Source organism: Schistocerca cancellata, chromosome 7 (assembly GCF_023864275.1).
Source record: "Schistocerca cancellata isolate TAMUIC-IGC-003103 chromosome 7, iqSchCanc2.1, whole genome shotgun sequence".
Lineage (NCBI taxonomy): Eukaryota > Metazoa > Arthropoda > Insecta > Orthoptera > Acrididae > Schistocerca > Schistocerca cancellata.
In genome coordinates, this window is record NC_064632.1 from 524,686,444 (window position 1) to 524,704,372 (window position 17,929).

The following is a 17,929-nucleotide window of genomic DNA, read 5'->3' on the forward strand; positions in this document are numbered from 1 at the left end:
ACAGCTGTTCTCAACCATGAAAAGAATAGAAAGTGAAGAAATGTAAGTTCTTCAGAACACTGTGTCATGAAGAAAAAACTTTATGCCTTATATTGGGTGTAAACGGTAACTGTTTACAATGGATCACAGTGGTGTAGAGGAAGTCGAGAAGAAACAATTTGATATAGGCCAGCTGTCATCTATCAAGTCGTTGAAGGACCTCAAAAAGGCTACAAAAATTACTTAAGCTGCAAAGCATGTGTGTCACGTGTGATTTTCAATTTTCTATTGCTCTGTTCATGAAAACTATTAGTCCTAGAGAAGAAATAAATAGGCTCTTTTTTGTAGAAAATTTAATGTGATTTAATTTTGTACTGGGTTAACTGAATCCTTTTGTTTGTCTGGCCTTATTAATGCGAAACTACTGTGCTTGTAAGAGTTAAGTCGAGAAGAAACAATTTGATATAGGCCAGCTGTCATCTATCAAGTCGTTGAAGGACCTCAAAAAGGCTACAAAAATTACTTAAGCTGCAAAGCATGTGTGTCACGTGTGATTTTCAATTTTCTATTGCTCTGTTCATGAAAACTATTAGTCCTAGAGAAGAAATAAATAGGCTCTTTTTTGTAGAAAATTTAATGTGATTTAATTTTGTACTGGGTTAACTGAATCCTTTTGTTTGTCTGGCCTTATTAATGCGAAACTACTGTGCTTGTAAGAGTTAAGTTTGGACTGAACTGTAAATGCAGTTAGTTTCTGCATGATATTTACAAAAATTCTTTTATGTCATTACTCTCACAGAAGAGTTTACATTAATGTGAACAAAACAGCCAAATAAGCTTATGGTGTAATAGCCCAGTCAACAAAGACCAAAACTGATAAAATATGGAAAGTAATTCGTATAATTGCATATTTTTGTACAGTGACAGGTGGGAGTGTCAGGAACAACATAGGCCTACTAGAAATCCTGACTGGTGAGAGTGTGGGGTTTGGTTTGAAGGTCACTTTTGTAAGTTTTTCTAATAACTCGAAGATGCAGCCTATAGTGGAAATGTATTCCAGTACAAAAGTACACTACATTAATTTTCCTACAAATATGGTCCTATTCACTTTTACTCTAGGACTAATAGTTTGCACAAAGAGAGTGAGAGAACACTGAAAATCTGACCCACCGTATCTTAGGTATCTTTTTGGCAATTTGAGGTAGTTCCCCAGCTTGACAGATCACAAGTGTCCTACATTAAATCGTTTGTCTCTACTTCCTCTACACTACTGTTGTATGCAGTAAACAGTAGTCGTTTACACACTATATTTCAGCTCTTGATTTGAAAAGAAAATTTCAAATTTCAGAAGTCTAATAAGAGTTTACATACTACTGAATTACTTGTTACTTCTTACCCTCTGACATAGCATCGCACCCTGAATATGTTGATACTGATCGTGTGAGTAGCACTAGCAGCAGTTTTCAGCCACTACTAGTAAGGAGCAGATCACAAAGCTCTATGGCTCGAATCCTCTGCCTTGACAGCTGTTCCCAATCGCCAGCCGATCCCGACCGCCACCCATTCACATGGAATAGACTACAAAGCAATTCTGGAGTCACCCTGCTATGTGCTTTTTGCTCACTCTCTGATTAAGCTTGTATCTCGCTTCCTTGACTCAGTGCCTCTGTATTCATGTTTGGCTTTATTGGATAGTGTGATCTATCATAATAAATGGCTCTGAGCACTATGCGACTTAACTTCTGAGGTCATCAGTCGCCTAGAACTTAGTACTAATTAAACCTAACTAACCTAAGGACATCACACACACCCATGCCCGAGGCAGGATTCGAACCTGCGACCGTAGCGGTCGCTCGGCTCCAGACTGCAGCGCCTAGAACCGCTCGGCCACTCCGGCCGGCTATCATAATAACGGTATGTATTTACATAATTATTTTTAATGTATGCTAGTGCTTGCATGTATTGTTTTTACTTTTTATTTGTTTATTTATTTAATCTGATCAGATTAATACCTTCAGGACACCTCTTACATCAAACCAGTGTTTTATATCATAATTTCAAAGCTTATTACATCACAGTTACTTAAAAAATCATAATATTTTTAATATGAGATGTCTTCTTCTTTTACCTGCATGTACTAGAAGACTATGTTTACACCCTACTGGTTGAAATTAAGGAGATTTACACCTTTTTCTCAGTCTTCCTAAAGACCTTACATCCACTGCCTAATAATTCATCATTTATTCAAGTATTCTGTCATCTTCCTTTCTCAAGACATAGTCCATTATGTTATTCCTGTATTCCTAAACCAGTTCATTTAAGCTTTCCACTTCCTGGTGCTTTCTAATGTCAGCATTAATCTCCGGTCAGATAATGTGTAAACAGCTACTCTTATTTGGTATCACATTCCAATGCTTGCATTCTTTGTTAATTTCTTTTCGTTTTAGTCCACGTTCACTTCCATCTGTCATAGTTGTATCTGACATCGTTCTGTAGAATTTACGTAGAGTTTCCTTTCTTACTTACTACTTCTGAAGGTTCTATATACTGTTCCATTAATGTAATTAAGCCTTTCTACCTTGTTTTGTACATCCATTCTGTCATGAATGAGTCTGTAGTGCCTAAGAAATTGAAAGAATTTACTCTTTCTATTTTTTGATCATTTATTATTATTTTGCTGGGAATTGGCTCCTGGTCCCTGAAAGCCATAGCTTCTGTTTATGTTAAACATACAAGAAGATTATATCACTTAGAGGCTGTGGATAAAATATTGACAGCTGTCTGGAGTATATTCGTAACCCCGAGGAAGTCATGCAGCGATTGTTGAACTTGACAGATATTTATCTGAAGCACATCTGCCTAGAAACAGCGATCCCTTAAGCTGGTAGGAAACCAGAGAAAATTGCTATACTAACCGCTGTACCAATTGGTTTTGAAAACGTTATGTATTCCAGTATGTTACTGCACTATGAGTCTATATGTTCAAAAGCAGGACAAATATACGCCGAGGAAAGAAACTACTCACGTTTAGTAAAATAGATCAAATTTTATTTAAAAATCATAATCATGTCGTCTTGCTTGTTTTGCGAGATGCCAGTGGTTCTTCACATCACAAAAACTTGAATAGTGTTATTAAAAAAAGTGCTGCTTGCTGAAATCTATGACCTGTGTGTTGAAGAACGTGAAGAAAGGCTTGAGAAACTACAAAGCCGATCAAAGATACTTTAGAATAAAGCGTAATGCGTTTGATCTTAATTAGAGTTTATTACAGTCACAAAAAACGGTATTTACCCTATACAACTTATATAAATCATAAAATCAATTTTTCCTTCTTGGGTACATATTTCGTCATACTGATTGTAAATGATGAGTGTAGATACTTAAGTTAATTATAGTTATATTACTCTGAGGCGCCAAAGAAACTGGTATAGGCATGCGTATTCAAATACAGAGATACGCAAACAGGCGGAATACGGCGCTGCGATCGGCAACGCCTATATAAGACAATTGTCTGGTACAGTTATTAGATTGGTTACTACTGGTACAGTAGTAGGTTATCAAGATTTAAGTATGTCTGTACGTGCTGTTATAGCTGGCGCACGAGCAATGGGACACAGCATCTCCAAGGTAACAATGAAGTGGGGATTTTCCCCAGCGACCATTCCACGAGTGTACCATTATTCAGGAATCCGGTAAAACATCAAATCTCCGACATCGCTGCTGCCAGAAAAAGACCCTGCAAGAACGGGACCAACGACGACTGAAGGGAATCGTTCAGCGTGACAGAAGTGAAACCCTTCCGTAAATTGCTGCAGATTTCAGAGCTGGTCCATCAACAACAAGTGTCAGCGTGCGAACCATTCAACGAAACATCATCGATATGGGCTTTCTGAGCCAAAGGCCCACTCGTGTACCCTTGATGACAGCACGACACAAAGCTTTGTGCCTCGCCTGGGCCCGTCACCATCGACATCGGACTGTTGATGCCTGAAAAAATGTTGCTTGGTCGAACGAGTCTCGTTTTAAACTGTATCAAGCGGATGGACGTGTACGGGTATGGAGACAACCTCAAGAATCCAAGGGCCATGCAAGTCATCCGGGGACTGTTCAAGCTCTGTAATGTTGTGGGGCGTGTGGAGTTGGAGTGATATGGGACCCCTGATACGTTTAGGTACGGCTCTGAGAGGTGACACGTATGTAAGCATCCTCTCTGATCACCTGCACACGTTCATGTCCGTTGTGAATTCCGACGGACTTGGGCAATTCCAACAGGACAATGCGACACCCCACATGTCTAGAATTGCTACATAGTGGCTCTAGGAGCCCTGTTCTGAGATTAAACACTTCCGCTGGCCACCAAACTCCCCAGTCACGAACATTATTGAGCATACCTGGGACGCTTTGCTAGGTGCTGTTCAGAAGAGATCACCATCCCCTCATACGGATTTATGGACAGCCCTACAGGATTCATGGTGGCAGTTCCCCCCAGCACTACTTCAGACATTAGTCGAGTCCGTGCCACGTCGTGCTGCGACACTTCTGCGAGCTCACGGTGGCCCTACACGATATTAGTCAGGTGTACCAGTTTCTTTGGCTCTTCACTGTATATTTATTATATTGGAGTTTTTATCCTATAAAAGTATGAAAACATAACAAGAATTAGTCCTGCTTTTAAAGTTTTCCCACTTAACAAAAAATATTCAGAAATTTGTGGTAACATAGTTAATTTTTGCAGCAGAAGAAATACATGACATTCAAATTTCGAAACCACTAGGAGAATAACGGAAACATATTACTTCTCTTCCTATGATTTTTTCAAAATGGGACTAAATCAGACAGTAATACAGGGATGCTTATTTTCTTTTATTTATTTTTTGAGTGAATGGTGAGTGATGAGTCATGAAAAAGACCTATTTCATTCCCGTGAGTGAGCAGCTCTGATCCAATTTGTGAAAAGAACGGTTTTGCTCATTTCTTATGATAATGCCAGGCGCCAGCTGTTTGCACAACGACCCCCCCAACTTTACGAAGCCAGGAACTTTGGCTATGAGAAAGGACAGACAACTTCGTTTCACTCTGCATTTTGGGAATCGTGCACACAAACGTTGTGTGCCATGCAGTCACCCAGACACCAAGAGCAACACTGAAATAGACATTGTGGGTCACTGTACGTGAAGTGGGTTGGGCAAATAAGTTCAGTGCAAACTACACAGGACAGTTACAGAATGTATGTCCTAGACAAGACGTCAGAGCAGTATTTTGTTACTGATACTGACTCAGAGATGTGAACCATCCTCAAAGCAGCGTGTCAAATAGAAATTTCTCCAGCAGGGTGCTGCCAATGACACGCATGAAAGAGTTACACACACAGTGGTCCTCAGACTGTATGAAACTTTCACTTGGCGTTTCGCAGTTGCAGACGTAAATGAAAGTTTGTTGGTTGTAGGTTTTATAAGACAGTTTCGCCTCTCCTGATTTAGCGGATGGCGCGCTTCGTACACGAGCAGTGGAGCAACAGTGATAGGCGTCATCGGCAGACTGCCTGCACAGATATACATGTCATCTAAAGATTACAAAACAATGATTGGTAACTATCTAAAGAATACTTTCCGCTCTTTGAAGCTAGATCTAGAAGCTATGTACAAGAAATACGAAGATCAGCTGTATATACAGGGTGTCCATAAAGTCCTTTTACAACTTCAAAATTTTTTTACAATGGCAGTTGTTGAAATATTTTAACAACATTTTTTTTATTGCAATCACTGTTCATAAAAGTTTTTTGACAGTGTTTGATAGACCTCTATAAGGGCGCCTTTATTTGCGCGAAGCACATCAATACGTTACTCGATTTTTTGCCATTTTCGCTGTAGCATAGCGTCATCAATGGTGGCAATGGCATTACGAATCCTTTGCTTCAAGTCGGCAATGTCCCGTATCTGTGACTGATACACGATATCTTTTACATACCCCTATAAAAAAAAGTCCAAGGGATTAATATCTGGCGAACGCGGTGGCCAAGGTCTTGGCCCATCCCTCCCAATCTATGTGCCTGGAAATGTTTCATTGAGGTACCGTTGAACATGCAGTCCCCAATGTGGTAGTGCACCATCTTTCTGGAAAATGATAGTTGGTTGTAAGTCAATCAGTTGTGGTGCAACATATTTGGTCAGAAGGTCGAGGTAAACATCTGCAGTAATTGTTGATTCGTTGAAGAAAAATGGACCAATTTCACTAGAACAAACTCGATTGAGGAATGCTTCATCCTCTGAAAAGCGTTCCAGCATGTTGCGTGCAAACTCTGTCCCTTTTGGCTTCTCATTTGGCTCAAGTGTCTGTAACAGTTGCACTTTGCAAGCGTACAACCGTAAGTTCTTGCGGAGGACCTTATGCACAGTTGAACGTGGTAGTTTCGACTGTCTGACAGCAGTGCGGATGGGCTTCATAAGTGAACGAGTGAAGACGCTTAAAACGCGATCGATGTTTTCCTCGAATGTTTGTGGTCGCCCGCTTCTCCCTTTATCCAACACTGTCCCTGTCTCCATAAATTTTTTGTGCCATGCACGGATTGAAGGGCGCGATGGTGGATCTCTTCCATACTTCGTTCTGAAGTTTCGTGGAGTATGAACATCCGATTTTGTCTCAGTAAACCAGGACACACATTGTGCCTTCTCTTGAGGAGTTGCCATTTTATGGAGGTTCAGTTCCTTCCATCAACAGAGTGTGTGGAACAAAAAATTTTATATACAGGGTGAGTCACCTAACGTTACCGCTGGATATATTTCGTAAACCACATCAAATACTGACGAACCGATTCCACAGACCAAACGTGAGGAGAGGGGCTAGTGTAATTGTTTAATACAAACCATAAAAAAATGAACGTAAGTATGTTTTTTAACACAAACCTACGTTATTTTAAATGGAACCATGTTAGTTTTGTTAGCACATCTGAACATATAAACAAATACGTAATCAGTGCCGTTTTTTTCATTGTAAAATGTTAATTACATCCGGAGATATTGTAACCTGAAGTTGACGCTGTTCGATCGTGTGTATCGGAGAGCACCGAATTACGTAGGGATCCAAAGGTCACCGCTTTCACCCGTTTCATGTGTCGCTACATCAACAATTACCTGGTGATGACTTTAACCATCGAGTGCAATTCTGTCAATGGGCATTAACAGAGAATGCGTTGCAGTTCTACCTGTTTACCGATGAAGCGGGTTTCACAAACCACGGAGCAGTGAATCTACGGAACATGCATTACTGGTCCGTGGACAATCCTCGCTGGCTCAGACAGGCAGAGCGACAGCGACCGTGGACTGTAAATGTATGGTGCGGAATCATTGGCGACCACCTCATTGGTCCTCACTTCATTGCAGGGGCCCAAACAGCTGCAACATACATCGCGTTTCTACAGAATGAACTGCCAACGTTGCTCGAAAATTTCCCACTGGAAACGCGTCGACGTATGTGGTATCAGCATGATGGTGCACCTGCACATTCCGCAATCAACACTAGGCTGACCCTTGACAGGATGTTAGACGGGCGTTTCATAGGACGTGGAGGACGCATAAATTGGCCAGCCCGTTCTCCTGATCTTACACCTCTGGACTTCTTTCTGTGGGGTACGTTAAAGTAGAATGTGTACCGTGATGTGCCTACAACCCCAGAGGATATGAGACAACGTATTGTGGCAGCCTGCGGCGACATTACACCAGATGTACTGCGGCGTGTACGACATTCATTACGCCAGAGATTGCAATTGTGTGCAGCAAATGATGGCCACCACATTGAACATCTATTGGCCTGACATGTCGGGACACACTCTATTCCACTCCGTAATTGAAAACGGAAACCACGTGTGTACGTGTACCTCACCCCTCATGGTAATGTACATGTGCGTCAGTGAAAAATACCAATAAAAAAGTGTTAGGATGTGGACGTAATGTGCTGTTCCAGTCTCTTCTGTACCTAAGGTTCATCACCGTTCCCTTTGGATCCCTACGTAATTCGGTGCTCTCCGATACACACGATCGAACAGCGGAGGAGTGGTACTCAAGCGTCAACTTTATGTTACAATATCTCCGGATGTAATTAACATTTTACAATGCAACAAACGGCACTGATTACGTATTTGTTTATATGTTCAGATGTGCTAACAAAACTAACGGGGTTCCATTTAAAAATACGTAGGTTTGTGTTAAAAAAAACATACTTCCGTGCATTTTTGTATGGTTTGTATTAACCAATTACACTAGCCCCTCTCCTCACGTTCGGTCTGTGGAATCGATTCGTCAGTATTTGATGTGGTTTACGAAATATATCCAGCGGTAATGTTAGGTGACTCACTCTTTATATAAAAACTTGAGTAAACAGTGATTATAATAAAATAAATTTTGTTAAAATATTTCAACAACTGCTGTTGTAATAAAATTTATGGATACCCTGTATATATATATATATATATATATATATATATATATATATATATATATATATATATATATAGAGAGAGAGAGAGAGAGAGAGAGAGATGAGGAAAACGATCATTTAAGATCAGAACTGTAGAACAACACAAAGGAATTGGAAATAATGAATTGTGAACTTCATGTATGAAAGAGCTCATCCCAGAAAATCATGCCAAGTAAAGTTGTAACAACAGTGAGTGTCACATGTGAGCAACTAGTGGAGCAGTCATCAGGTGAAATTACATTTAAGGAGGAGAAACATAGTTCATTCAGCACAATACACAAGTAACCTGCGAGGAAGCTTACGCCATCATGTTAATCAGTACCGGATATGCAAATAACAGTGCACATGCTACCATCCCCAACGTTAGCAGTGTTGCAAGTGTTGCAAGTACACTCCTGGAAATTGAAATAAGAACACCGTGAATTCATTGTCCCAGGAAGGGGAAACTTTATTGACACATTCCTGGGGTCAGATACATCACATGATCACACTGACAGAACCACAGGCACATAGACACAGGCAACAGAGCATGCACAATGTCGGCACTAGTACAGTGTATATCCACCTTTCGCAGCAATTCAGGCTGCTATTCTCCCATGGAGACGATCGTAGAGATGCTGGATGTAGTCCTGTGGAACGGCTTGCCATGCCATTTCCACCTGGCGCCTCAGTTGGACCAGCGTTCGTGCTGGACGTGCAGACCGCGTGAGACGACGCTTCATCCAGTCCCAAACATGCTCAATGGGGGACAGATCCGGAGATCTTGCTGGCCAGGGTAGTTGACTTACACCTTCTAGAGCACGTTGGGTGGCACGGGATACATGCGGACGTGCATTGTCCTGTTGGAACAGCAAGTTCCCTTGCCGGTCTAGGAATGGTAGAACGATGGGTTCGATGACGGTTTGGATGTACCGTGCACCATTCAGTGTCCCCTCGACGATCACCAGTGGTGTACGGCCAGTGTAGGAGATCGCTCCCCACACCATGATGCCGGGTGTTGGCCCTGTGTGCCTCGGTCGTATGCAGTCCTGACTGTGGCGCTCACCTGCACGGCGCCAAACACGCATACGACCATCATTGGCACCAAGGCAGAAGCGACTCTCATCGCTGAAGACGACACGTCTCCATTCGTCCCTCCATTCACGCCTGTCGCGACACCACTGGAGGCGGGCTGCACGATGTTGGGGCGTGAGCGGAAGACGGCCTAACGGTGTGCGGGACCGTAGCCCAGCTTCATGGAGACGGTTGCGAATGGTCCTCGCCGATACCCCAGGAGCAACAGTGTCCCTAATTTGCTGGGAAGTGGCGGTGCGGTCCCCTACGGCACTGCGTAGGATCCTACGGTCTTGGCGTGCATCCGTGCGTCGCTGCGGTCCGGTCCCAGGTCGACGGGCACGTGCACCTTCCGCCGACCACTGGCGATAACATCGATGTACTGTGGAGACCTCACGCCCCACGTGTTGAGCAATTCGGCGGTACGTCCACCCGGCCTCCCGCATGCCCACTATACGCCCTCGCTCAAAGTCCGTCAACTGCACATACGGTTCACGTCCACGCTGTCGCGGCATGCTACCAGTGTTAAAGACTGCGATGGAGCTCCGTATGCCACGGCAAACTGGCTGACACTGACGGCGGCGGTGCACAAATGCTGCGCAGCTAGCGCCATTCGACGGCCAACACGGCGGTTCCTGGTGTGTCCGCTGTGCCGTGCGTGTGATCATTGCTTGTACAGCCCTCTCGCAGTGTCCGGAGCAAGTATGGTGGGTCTGACACACCGGTGTCAATGTGTTCTTTTTTCCATTTCCAGGAGTGTATTTCTAGGGAAAAGAGAGGCATTAAACATGCTACAGTCCACAGGAAAAGCAATAAACCAAGGCCAACAATTTTTCATATGGCTCGTCGGCTACCTCTGGATAAGTTATGAGCTGTTTAGGCTGCCATTGATGATATTACTACAAGCAAGGTTAGTACACCCTTCAGACATCCCATGAGCATTTCCCTTACATTTAGTGCCAAAAAAAAAAAAAAAAAAGACAGTTCGTACCGCCTGTGTGGTGATTATCGAGCTCTTCATTCCTGTACAGTAACTGATCGATACCAGACACGTAAAATACAAGAATTTGCGCACGTGTTAGCAGGTGCCTTCAAATTCAGACTGCCAGAAAGCATATTTGCAAATTCCATACCAAAAACTGCAATAGTTATGCCGTTTGGACTAAATAATTTTCTTTTTATGTTCTTCAGATTAAAGAACGCCACTGAGACATGGTATTGTTTTATAGATAAAGTCCTCCACAAATTCTCTTAGAGTTACTGTTACCTGGATGACATTTTAGTGTTTTTGATTTCCCCATAAGCCTAATTCTGTGACACAGGCGGATGTTAGACGCACACAGCAGTGCACAGACCATATCTATCAGATATCTAGGCCAAGCAACTTTCATGAATTGAGACGCTTTCTCGACATGATAAATTTCTTCCACTTTAAAATACCTCAGGCTGCTGAAATCCAAGGGCTATTGACTGATCTATTGGCTACACAGAACGCTCGTTATTAACAAACACTACAATAGACCAATAAGATGCAATATGTGTTTCACATAGTCTAGACGAAGCCATTATATTTCTGCGTCTGGTGTCCTCAGTACCCATGTCAGTTACCACTGATGCAAGCGAAACTCCTATAGCTGCAATCCGACAGCTAACTGTCGCAGACGAGAAATAACCGCTACGATTTTTCTCTCAAAAGCTCGCGCCCTCGCAACGCAAATGGTCAGCGCACTACCATGAAATGTTGGACCTTTACAAAGCGCTTCCGAGAAGAGAAGACCACTGCCAATTTTTATGAACTATCAGCCAACAGTGCACTCCCTTCTCAACGTGAGCGAGGGCTGTACTCCACGCCGATTCCGTCACCTTGATTTTTTTGACCAATTCACTATATATTTCGAAATTTATTCTCTGACCACGAATTCTTTGACATCAGAGGTATTAGATATACGTATACTACCTGTTAGTGACACATAAAAAGTTGTGCCAGGTGGGACTCGAACCCAGCTTCGCCTCGTATCGCAAGCAGTCACCCTAACCTATCTATTCATCTTCCCTGGACTGATCCAGACCTCTAGTTGCCACACTGTACGCATCCCTTAATGCTCACAACATCCCTTGGATTCCCGCAATAGGGACAATTAGATTACATGTTCAACGTAATTATTGTCGTTTTTGCCCGCTAGGTTTGTACTACTTGTTTTAAAATGTCTGACAATGTTCACTACCTTCAGTGGTACTAAATACAAAAAAATTATTCGGTGATAGCGAATTCTTTGACATCAGCTGATATATATAGATATATAAAATACTAGTGACACATGAAAATTTGTGCCGGACCGTGACTCGAACCCGGATTTCCCATTTACCATGAGTAGTTGTCCTAACAGTTTCGGCTATTCGTGCATGCCCCCCACATGTGTGTATGTCTGAAGGAGCAGGCATTGTACAATCTGTTGACTACAGATGTTCCATTTCTTAAGGGCGCAGACAACACCGTGCCCATTTCCTCTAGTGCAAGCCTGTTCAGTGTTTGCACTCCCGGAGCGCGCTCTTGCTCTGTGAAAGTAGGCAAATCTTTGTGTTTCAGCTTTCCCTACCACTGCGCTATTCCGACCAGGAGTGTGAGTGAGACGGCTACATGCCAAAGGCTGCGCGTGTGGGAAACTCTGGACGACATATTTGCAACACAGTGTAACTACAACGATGCGCGGCGGGACCAAACGGGAGCGGCCCAAGAACAAACGAACGGGAAAGGACGGACACGAACAAAGACGGACGATCGAGCGAGACCTTACGACGACAACACTCAAGAAGCAACGGGGTGACAAGAGACAACCAAACGAATCCACAACATCCACTAGTAACGAAAACAAAGTACTGTAAATATGCTGTCTGTTACCGAGATGACAGACTTCACGAGTTTCAGACTGCCTAGCTGAGCTTTTTTCTTTTCTTTATTCTTATTTTCACACATGATATACAGGGTGTTTCAAAAATGACCGGTATATTTGAAACGGTAATAAAAACTAAACGAGCAGCGATAGAAATACACCGTTTGTTGCAATATGCTTGGGACAATAGTACATTTTCAGGCAGACAAACTTTCGAAATTACAGTAGTTACAATTGTCAACAACAGATGGCGCTGCGGTCTGGGAAACTCTATAGTACGATATTTTTCACATATCCACCATGCGTAGCAATAATATGGCGTAGTCTCTGAATGAAATTACCCGAAACCTTTGACAACGTGTCTGGCGGAATGGCTTCACATGCAGATGAGATGTACTGCTTCAGCTGTTCAATTGTTTCTGGATTCTGGCGGTACACCTGGTCTTTCAAGTGTCCCCACAGAAAGAAGTCACAGGGGTTCATGTCTGGCGAATAGGGAGGCCAATCCACGCCGCCTCCTGTATGTTTCGGATAGCCCAAAGCAATCACACGATCATCGAAATATTCATTCAGGAAATTAAAGACGTCCCCCGTGCGATGTGGCCGGGCACCATCTTGCATAAATCACGAGGTGTTCACAGTGTCGTCTAAGGCAGTTTGTACCGCCACAAATTCACGAAGAATGTCCAGATAGCGTGATGCAGTAATCGTTTCGGATCTGAAAAATGGGCCAATGATTCCTTTGGAAAAAATGGCGGCCCAGACCAGTACTTTTTGAGGATGCAGGGACGATGAGACTGCAACATGGGGCTTTTCGGTTCCCCATATGCGCCAGTTCTGTTTATTGACGAAGCCGTCCAGGTAAAAATAAGCTTCGTCAGTAAACCAAATGCTGCCCACATGCATATCGCCGTCATCAATCCTGTGCACTATATCGTTAGCAAATGTCTCTCGTGCAGCAATGGTAGCGGCGCTGAGGGGTTGCTGCATTTGAATTTTGTATGGATAGAGGTGTAAACTCTGGCACATGAGACGATACGTGGACGTTGGGGTCATTTGGACCGCAGCTGCAACACGGCGACGGAAACCCGAGGCCGCTGTTGGAACACCTGCTGCACTAGCTGCGCGTTGCCCTCTTTGGTTGCCATACGCGGTCGCCCTACCTTTCCAGCACGTCCATCCGTCACATTCCCAGTCCGTTGAAATTTTTCAAACAGATCCTTTAATGTATCGCTTTTCGGTCCTTTGGTTACATTAAACCTCCGTTGAAAACTTCGTCTTGTTGCAACAACACTGTGTTCTAGGCGGTGGAATTCCAACACCAGAAAAACCCTCTGTTCTAAGGAATAAACCATGTTGTCCACAGCACACTTGCACGTTGTGAACAGCACACGCTTACAGCAGAAAGACGACGTACAGAATGGCGCACCTACAGACTGCGTTGTATTCTTTATCTTTCACATCACTAACAGCGCCATCTGTTGTTGAAAATTGTAACTACTGTAATTTCGAAAGTTTGTCCGCCTGAAAATGTACTGTTGTCCCAAGCATATTGCAACAAACGGTGTATTTCTATCGCTGCTCGTTTAGTTTTTATTGCCGTTTCAAATATACCGGTCATTTTTGAAACACCCTGTAGGTAGGCCAGCAGTGGCATACTACGCCGCTCTTTGGCCACAGATATGACTAATGATACAAAAGGAGACAATTGAAGAACAGACATGGTGGATATACAAACGTAGACATACAAAATTAAAACACACGGAGCCGTTCACGGGCGCAGTGTCCAAAATAAAAACGTTCAGAAACGTGAGCATGCGCAGAAAAGACAGATGACACACGTGAACTATGGAGCACAAACGATGGACCACCGGAACACGATCGCACACAAAAACACTAGGCGATGGTCTCCAGTGCACGAAAGTTCACTTTACATGTACGTCCGGGGACCTGCCAAATAGGGGGAGGAGGGAGAGGGGAGGGTGTAGATGCCAGTGGCGGAGGGGATGGGAGGGGGAGGAAAGAAGGTAGGGGGGAGAAGCCCGGGGAAGAGGAGGGATGGAGGAAGGGAGGAGGGAGAGAAGGGAGAGAGGGTGCCCTTGGGAAAAAACACAGGGGGTGGATGGGGATTTTCTTAGTTGGTAGGAGGGGTAGATGGAGGGGAGGAGGGCATCATCAGGGAGGTAGAGTTGGTGCAAGCAACCTTGGGCAAGGGTATGGAGAGTGGAGAGATGGAGAACAGGTGGGATGCGGGAATACAGGCGTGGCAGTGGACGGGGGTGGGAGAGGATGGGAGATACAAGTGCGTGAGTGAGGGGGATCAAGTTTGCGGGAGGTGTAGATCCGTAGCCATTCAAGGAAAAGGACTAGGTGCGGGAACGAGATGAGGTCATATAGGATCCGTGTGGGGGATGGGAGGCGGATGCAATAGGCGAGGCGGAGCGCATGGCATTCTAGAATTTGAAGGGATTGGTAAAAGGTAGGAGGGGTGGAGAGCCAGGCGGGACGAGTGTAGCAGAGGATAGGGCGGATGAGGGATTTATAGGTGTGGAGGATGGTGGATGGGTCCAGACCCCATGTGCGGCCAGAAAGGAGCTTGAGGAGACAGAGTCGGGAGTGTGCCCTAGCTTGGATAGTCTGGAGGTGGGGGGTCCAGGAGAGGCGACAGTCAAGGCTGACGCCAAGATACTTGAGGGTGGGAGTGAGGGTGATAGGATGGCCATAAATGGTGATACAGAAGTCGAGGAGATGGAAGGAAGGGGTGGTTTTGCCTACAATGATCGTCTGGGTCTTGGAAGGATTGACCTTGAGCAACCACTGGTTACACCAAGCGGTGAACCGGTCAAGATGGGATTGGAGAAAGTGTTGGGATTGTTGCAGGGTGGGGGCGAGGGCAAGGATGGCGGTGTCGTCAGCATATTGGAGAAGCTGGATGGGGGGGGGGTGAAGGTGGCGGCATGTCCGCTGTATACAGAAGGTATAGAAAAGGGGAGAGGATGGAACCTTAGGACACACCAGTGGAGGGGTAGAAGGTGCAGGTACCCGTGTTATGGATGGTGATATAGGAAGGACGTTGGGACAGAAAGGACCCGATCAGGTGGTCGTAGTTGATAGGAAGGGTGAAGGTTTGGAGCTTGAAGAGGAGACCGGAATGCCAGACACAGTCGTAAGCACATGCTAGGTCGTGGGAGATGATGATGGCAGAGCAACTGGAGTTGAGCTGTTCGGAGAGGAGATGAGTGAGGTGACGGAGAAGGTCATCGGTAGAGAAGGATGGTCGAAAGTGACACTGGCTAATGGGAATGAGGCGGTGCTGGAGGAGATGCTGGTGGATGCGTCAGGTAAGGATGGATTCCAGGACCTTGCTGGAGACCAAGGTAAGGCTGATGGGACGGTAGGAGGAGACAGCGGAGTTTATCGAGTTTGAGGAACATTGGGATCTGGGAGGTTTTCCACAGATCAGGGTAGAAACTGGTGGACAAGACCACATTATAGAGTTGGGCCAGGGTGGAGAGGAAGGAGGCAGGAGCTTCACGGAGATGGCGATAGGTAACACGATCGTGACCGGGAGCGGTGTTGCATTTTGCGCGGAGTGTAACGGTGATATCCTGAGTTGTGATGGGGGCATTGAGTTTGTTGTGTGTAATGTTGTCCAAGTACTGGAAGCCAGGAGCTAGTGGAGGGACAGAGGTGTTAGTTCGATCACGGACATCAGGGAAGAAGGAGTAAGTCGAACTGGGGATCATCAGGGAGGGTTAAGATATCAGAGAGGTAGGAGGCAAAGTGATTGGCCTTACTAAGGTTGTTAGGGAAGGCACGGTCATCATGAAGGAGAGGGTATTAGGCGGGGGGTAAGGCATTGGAAGGCTGACCAGTACTTGGACGAGGTGACATGTAGGGTAGCATTAAGACGGGTGCATGTCTGGCGCCAGTCCTGGCGTTTCTTAGCCATGAGCAGGTTTCTTAGCCATGAGCAGGTTTCTGACGTGTCGTTGTAGTTGCCAGTGGCGTCGTAGTGTGTCCCGATCGTGCATGTGAAGGAAGGCACGGTACAGACGGCAGGATTCACGGAGGAGGAGGACGGCATGTGGGGGTAGAGTGGGACGGTGCGGGTGGATGGCGACAGTGGTGACATGGGCTTCCATGGTCTCCAACAAGGTCTGCTGGAGAAAGGGGGCAGCATGGGTAACATCAGGATGGTAGTAGGCGGGGGGGGGGTGCGGGGTGGCTATCGACCTGGGTAGACAGGGTATCCCGGTAGGCATTCCAGTCGACATGAGAATAATTATGGACATAATTCGGTGGAGGGTCGATGTGGGGATTGGGACAGGGGCATCGACCACCTGAAATGGTGAGGAGGACAGGGAGACAGTCACTTCCAATAGGGTCAAGGACATCCACCGCTATGTGGCCAAGGAGTTTAGGGGAGGAGAGGATGACATCAGGAGTGGTATTGGATTCACAGTGGGTGTGCAGGCGAAGAGGAACGAGGTCAGCTTGGAGGGTGGAGAGGAACCGATGCCACCGCCATAACTGGGTGGCAGGACGACTATGGATGTTGAGGTCAGCAGCAACCACGTAGGAGGAGAAGGTACAGTCGATGTGGGAACGGAAGTAAAAAGGAATAGGTACAGTGGGGCGGACATAGATGATGGTGCAGGTAATGTTAAGGACATGGGAGAAGAGACTAAGGAATTCTGTGGCATTGGGAAGGAGGGGTTGAAGCCGGACAGGGATCTGGCAGTGGTGGCCAATTATCAGAGTGGTGGAGGAGGTAGGGTGATGTGTGGGACTGCAGAAAGGTTTCGTTTAAGAGGAAGGCATCTACGTGGTAGGTCTTGAGGGTGTGCATGAGGAGGTTCTTGTTGGTGGGTAGAGAGCGGACGTGGTTAAACAACATACAGTGCTGTTGTGCAATGACAGGAATTTAGACAAGGGTGTCGAAATGGGAGAAGGTGAAGCGGGCTTGGTTGTGGGATTAGAAGGCATAAGTGTTAAGGTGGAAGATGTGTTGGGCGGTGAGGGATGCCTGCTGGAGGGTGTGGCGGCTTTGGAATGGGTGGACATTCTGGAGGATGATGGTGACAAATCTGATGGTGTCCTCAGCAGTGGAGGGGGGGGGCGGAGGGGGGGGGGCGTCCAGAGAGCTGACTGGGATGGTGAGTTCAGGAGTTGTGGGGGGGGGCGGGCCTTTCATTTCTGGGAGTAGGTGGGATGCGGGAGGTTGCAGGTGTTGCATGAGGGAGGGGCCTGGAGGTTGGGACACTGCCTGAGGAAATGCGCCTGTTTGCAGTGTGGGTAGACGTGGTCCTTGCAGCACTCTGATGTCAGGTGTGCACTGTAACGCAGGCACCTCTGGCAGCAGATGGATTGAGGAGGGGAATGGGAGGGATCGACTTTGTACCGGCGATGGAACAGAAGGGCAGCCGCCTACAGGAGAAGGTCGATACAGGGGGAATGCTCAGAAAACACCCGCATAAGGCGGGTGAAGCCGGCAGGATTGAAAATCCGGCGCACCACATGGACGTCTAGTT